This window comes from Bison bison, unplaced genomic scaffold, assembly GCF_000754665.1.
Source record: "Bison bison bison isolate TAMUID 2011002044 unplaced genomic scaffold, Bison_UMD1.0 scf7180017864487, whole genome shotgun sequence".
Lineage (NCBI taxonomy): Eukaryota > Metazoa > Chordata > Mammalia > Artiodactyla > Bovidae > Bison > Bison bison.
Genome location: NW_011495047.1, coordinates 3,183,537 through 3,189,297, shown reverse-complemented (window position 1 = coordinate 3,189,297; position 5,761 = coordinate 3,183,537).

Below are 5,761 nucleotides of genomic sequence, written 5' to 3'. Positions count from 1 at the left end.
TAGAGCTTCTCCATCTTTGGCTGCAAGGAACATAATCAATCTGATTTCAGTGTTGACCATCTGGTGATGTCCATGTGTAGAGTTTTCTCTTGTGTTTTTGGAAGAGAGTGTTTGTTATGACCAGTGCGTTCTCTTGGCAAAACTCTATTAGCCTTTGCCCTGTTTCATTCTGTATTCCAAGGCCAAATTTGCCTGTTACTCCAGGTATTTCTGGACTTCCTACTTTTGCATTCCAGTCCCCTATAATGAAAAGGACATCTATTTTGGGTGTTAGTTCTAAAAGGTATTATAGATCTTCATAGAACCGTTCAACTTCAGCTTCTTCAGCGTTACTGGTTGGGGCATAGGCTTGGATTACTGTGATATTGAATGGTTTGCCTTGCAAACGAAAAGAGATCATTCTGTCGTTTTTGAGACTGCATCCAAGTACTGCATTACAGACTCTTTTGTTAACCATGTTGGCTACTCCATTTCTTCTGAGGGATTCCTGCCCGCAGTAGTAGATATAATGGTCATCTGAGTTAAATTCACCCATTCCAGTCCATTTTAGTTTGCTGATTCCTAGAATATCAACATTCACTCTTGCCATCTCTTATTTACCACTTCCAATTTGCCTTGATTCATGGACCTGACATTCCAGGTTCCTATGCAATATTGCTCTTTACAGCATCGGACCTTGCTTCTATCACCAGTCACATCCACAGCTGGGTACTGTTTTTGCTTTGGCTCCATCCCTTCATTCTTTCTGGAGTTATTTCTCCACTGATCTCCAGTAGCATATTGGGCACCTATGGCAGAAAGTGAAGAGGAACTAAAAAGACTCTTGATGAAAGTGAAAGTTGTGAGTCAAAAAGCTGGCTTAAAGCTCAACATTCCGAAAACGAAGATCATGGCATCTGGTCCCATCACTTCATGGGAAATAGATAGGGAAGCAGTGGAAAGAGTGTCAGACTTTATATTTTGGGGCTCCAAAATCACTACAGATGGTGACTGCAGCCATGAAATTAAAAGACGCTTACTCCTTGGAAGGAAATTTATGACCAACCTAGATAGCATATTCAAAAGCAGAGACATTACTTTGTCAACAAAGGTCTGTCTAGTCAAGGCTATGGTTTTTCCTGTGGTCATGTATGGATGTGAGAGTTGGACTGTGAAGAAGGCTGAGCGCCGAAGAATTGATGCTTTTGAACTGTGGTGTTGGAGAAGACTCTTGAGAGTCCCTTGGACTGCAAGGAGATCCAACCAGTCCATTCTGAAGGAGATCAGCCCTGGGATTTCTTTGGAAGGAATGATGCTAAAGCTGAAACTCTAGTACTTTGGCCACATCATGCGAAGAGTTGACTCATTGGAAAAGACTCTGATGCTGAGAGGGATTGGGTGCAGGAGGAGAAGGGGACAACAGAGAATGAGATGGCTAGATGGCATCACTGACTCGATGGACGTGAGTCTGAGTGAACTCCGAGAGTTGGTGATGGACAGGGAGGCCTGGCGTGCTGTGATTCATGGGGTCGCAAAGAGTCGGACACAACTGAGAGACTGAACTGAATGAACTGATAGTATCAAAATGAGCAAAAATAATCCTTTCCTATAAAACTGCTATCAGAAGCACTTCATTCTAGGACACTAGGATGTGGTAAGGAAGAAGTTTAACTATAACCCTGTATGCGAGAGAACAAAAGAGACACAGATATATAGAACAGTCTTTTGGACTCTGTGGGAGAGGGAGAGGGTAGGATGATTTGGGAGAGTGGCATTGAAACATGTATAATATATAAGATATGAATCTCCAGTCCAGGTTCGATGCAGGATACAGGATGCTCGGGGCTGGTGCACTGGGATGAACCAGAGGGATGGTACGGGGAGGGAGGTGGGAGGGGAGTTCAGGATGGAGAACACATGTACACCTGTGGCGGATTCATGTTGATGTATGGCAAAACCAATACAATATTGTAAAGTAATGAGCCTCCAATTAAAATAAATAAAAATAAATTAAAAAAAAGAAAAATGCAATTGCCATTCCTCTCTAGATAATATTCTTTAATATAAGAACACAGTCTGAATCGCTTTTTTTTTTTAATCGATGTGGCCATAGGCAAATTACAGCACCAAATAAAAGCTGCCCCAAACGCTGTCGTTTTCATGCCCAATGAAAAATATTTCATATTGCTTGCTTTTAGGAAATAAATAGCTGTTAAAATAATTGTTTCATAATGTAACTGAGAACACTGTTGACAGTGGGTGATCAATACATAGTGGATCACTAGCCTTGATTTTTGGGGGGTATGACAGCCAGTTAACAAGATGTGGGAGTCTACAAATAGAAATTAATTGGCAGCAAATTGGAATGTGGAGAGACAAACAAACCTCATTTGATCAGAAAAAATAATGTCACTTATACATTAAAATGGAAGCATGTTTGAGCAGAGAAAGTTCTTGGGATTGATTAGGAATGAGTGCAAATAAATAGAAAAATTTTGGACAGTTGGAACTGAATCAGGCTTTTCGTCACCCCACTATACTGCTGTGCTCATCCCTATTAACTTTGTCCCCTTCTGACTATTCACAGTCCCTGGCATCTAAATATGCTCCCCTTTCCAGCTCCAGATGCAGTGCCATGATGGTTCCTGACAACCTGACAGACAGGCTCTGGTTATGTCAGTATCCTCAGAAGCCCAAGTCTGAACCCATGACCCAGTCCTGGTAACAGTGGTCCCTGCAGTTCTCTGATTTCTAGCGTGGTTTAAAGTCTGCTTCTTTCTGGTATGGCTTTTGGGTACCTACCTTCTTCTCTTTCTCAAACAAACCACCTACTTCTCTATCAGATTTTCTTGTGCTATAATTTCAACAGATAAGTCTTTCTTTCTCTAGTGCTGGAGCACTGCCCTGAAGCCATTTAAAAAAATCTTACTCCTGGAAGTTGGGATTATGTCAGTTGGTGCAGATATTGAGAATACTACAGTTTTAGGCACAGATGGGTGTCTGGTTGGCTTTCTTCTACATTCTGCCTTCCTGATTTAACCCTCACTTCTGATACGATGGCAGAGACCCTTGAGCTACTTTGTTCCTTGTGACTGAGATAGGAGGTAGATGCCCTCCCCACCAAGGGTAAAGAGACTGGAGATTCATTTCCTATGGACTAAAACTCCAGGACAGTAATAGCAGAACAATTAAGTGAGAAGGCTGGGCCTTGCCCAGACCACATATTTCTTATGTGGAGACAGCCCAGACCACACATGTGCAGAAAGGTCTCCTTAGAGGTCAAAAGGGGAGTTATGCCAAGGGATGTTCTCTATCCGTATGCCGTTTCGGTAAAATCCATCTTGGCCAAGAGATATGTAAACACACATGGAAGGAAATTGTTATATACCAGATATGAACTGTGAACCAAGCAAATCGAAGTGACTGGCCAAAGGAAACCCGCGAGAAATGCCCCATAAAAGTAATTCACACTGCCAAGAGAGTGCGACTCAGCAACTCTCTCTCTCTCTCTCTCTCTCTGAGTCTGCCTGTGTGTCTGTCCACATGGACTGTACTATTTTTTCCTCTTATTAAACACTGTACTAGTTTCACCACTTTCCATCTCTGTGGGAATTCTTCTCTGCAAAGCTGAAGGGCCAGGACCCTTGTCACTGACCACTGGTCTAATGGCTAGGATCTGGTGCTTTTGCCAATGTGACCCAAGCCTCCCCCTCCTCCAAGCTGTTGCAGGCCAAGGTCGTCTGAGATCATAAAGGTTTTCCTCAGTATGAGTTATAAAACTACCTCACTTTATGGTACTTCCTACTGGTCAGTGGAAAAATTCAAAAACAATTATTTGAACACAAAATAAATTCAAGAATATGAAGATGGAGGAGCAGAAGGTTTAGAGAAGAGTGCCTTAGATGTATCAGACATCCTCATATGTGAAGCGAATATAAGAACATTTTTTTAAAGGATTGAGGCAACTACCTCTCCATCTTATTATCTTCAGAATGCAAGATATCTCTCTGAAAGTGCAACAGTCTCGGTAAGCGATCCAGCCTGTTCACTTAACAGTGCAAACACATATCTCTGAAATTAACTTTCTCACAAGATGTAGTTCAGGAGACAGTCACAAAATATTTGTTGCTCACGAAAGTAAGAGAAATTTCATTATTCTTTCTTCTGCTTTGCTCAGGAATATGTGTGAACTTCTGTCCAGATTCTGTAGTCACCGTAATGCTGACTCACATGCGTGTAGATCCAATAATGCTTACTCAATATTAAATCACTTTCTCTCTCTTCTATATTGGTAGAGGGGGGGTCTTCTGTTGACAGGCTTGTTTATTTTTTCACCAACACCTATATCTTAGAAAATTTTTAAAGATTTCCTAATTAATTAAACATTAAAATTATATTAATATTTGTCTACTTGTATTTTAATAAATGCATATGCAATACTTTATCCCTTCTCAATCTTCCTATTGTATTTACTTATTGTTATGCAGGAGGGCTGAGAGGAGCTACTCCACGTCCAATGTCAGGAGGAGCAGCTGTGAGGAGATACCCCTCGTCCAAGGTAAGGAGCAGCAGCTGCACTTTGCTGGAGCAGCCGTGAAGAGACACCCCACGTCCACGGTAAGAGAAACCCAAGTAAGACGGTACGTGTTGAGAGAGGGCATCAGAGGGCAGACACACTGAAACCATAATCACACAAAACTAGCCAATCTGATCACATGGACCACAGCCTTGTCTAAGTCAATGAAACAAAGCCATGCCGAGTGGGGCCACCCAAAATGGGAGGGTCATGGTGGAGAGGTCTGACAGAATGTGGTCCTCTGGAGAAGGGAATGGCAAACCACTTCAGTATTCTTGCCTTGAGAACCCCATGAACAGTATGAAAAGGCAAAATAATAGAATACTGAAAAGGGGAACTCCCTGGGTCAGTAGGTGCCCAATATGCTACTGGAGATCAGTGAAGAAATAACTCCATAAAGAATGAAGGGATGGAGCCAAAGCAAAAACAGTACCCAGTTGTGAATGTGACTGGTGATAGAAGCAAGGTCCGATGCTGTAAAGAGCAATATTGCATAGGAACCTGAAATGTCAGGTTCATGAATCAAGGCAAATTGGAAGTGGTCAAACAGGAGATGGCAAGAGTGAACATCAACATTCTAGGAATCAGCAAACTAAAATGGACTGGAATGGGTGAATTTAACTCAGATGACCATTATATCTACTACCGTGGGCAGGAATACCTTAGAAGAAATGGAGTAGCCATCATGGTCAACAAAAGAGTATGGAATACAGTACTTGAAAGCAATCTCAAAAATGACAGAATGATCTCTGTTCATTGCCAATATCATGGTAATCCAAGCCTATGCCCCAACCAGTAACACTGAAGAAGCTGGAGTTGAATGGTTCTATGAAGACCTACAAGACCTTTTAGAACTAACACCCAAAAAAGATGTCCTTTTCATTATAGGGGACTGGAATGCAAAGTAGGAAGTCAAGAAACACCCGGAGTAACAGGCAAATTTGGCCTTGGAATACAGAATGAAGCAGGGCAAAGACTAATCGAGTTTTGCCAAGAGAATGCACTGGTCATAACAAACACTGTCTTCCAAAAACACAAGAGAAAACTCTACACATGGACATCACCAAATGGTCAACACCAAAATCAGATTGATTATATTCTTTGCAGCCAAAGATGGAGAAGCTCTATACAGTCAGCAAAAACAAGACTGAGAGCTGACTGTGGCTCAGATCATGAACCTTTATTGCCAAATTCAGACTTAAATTG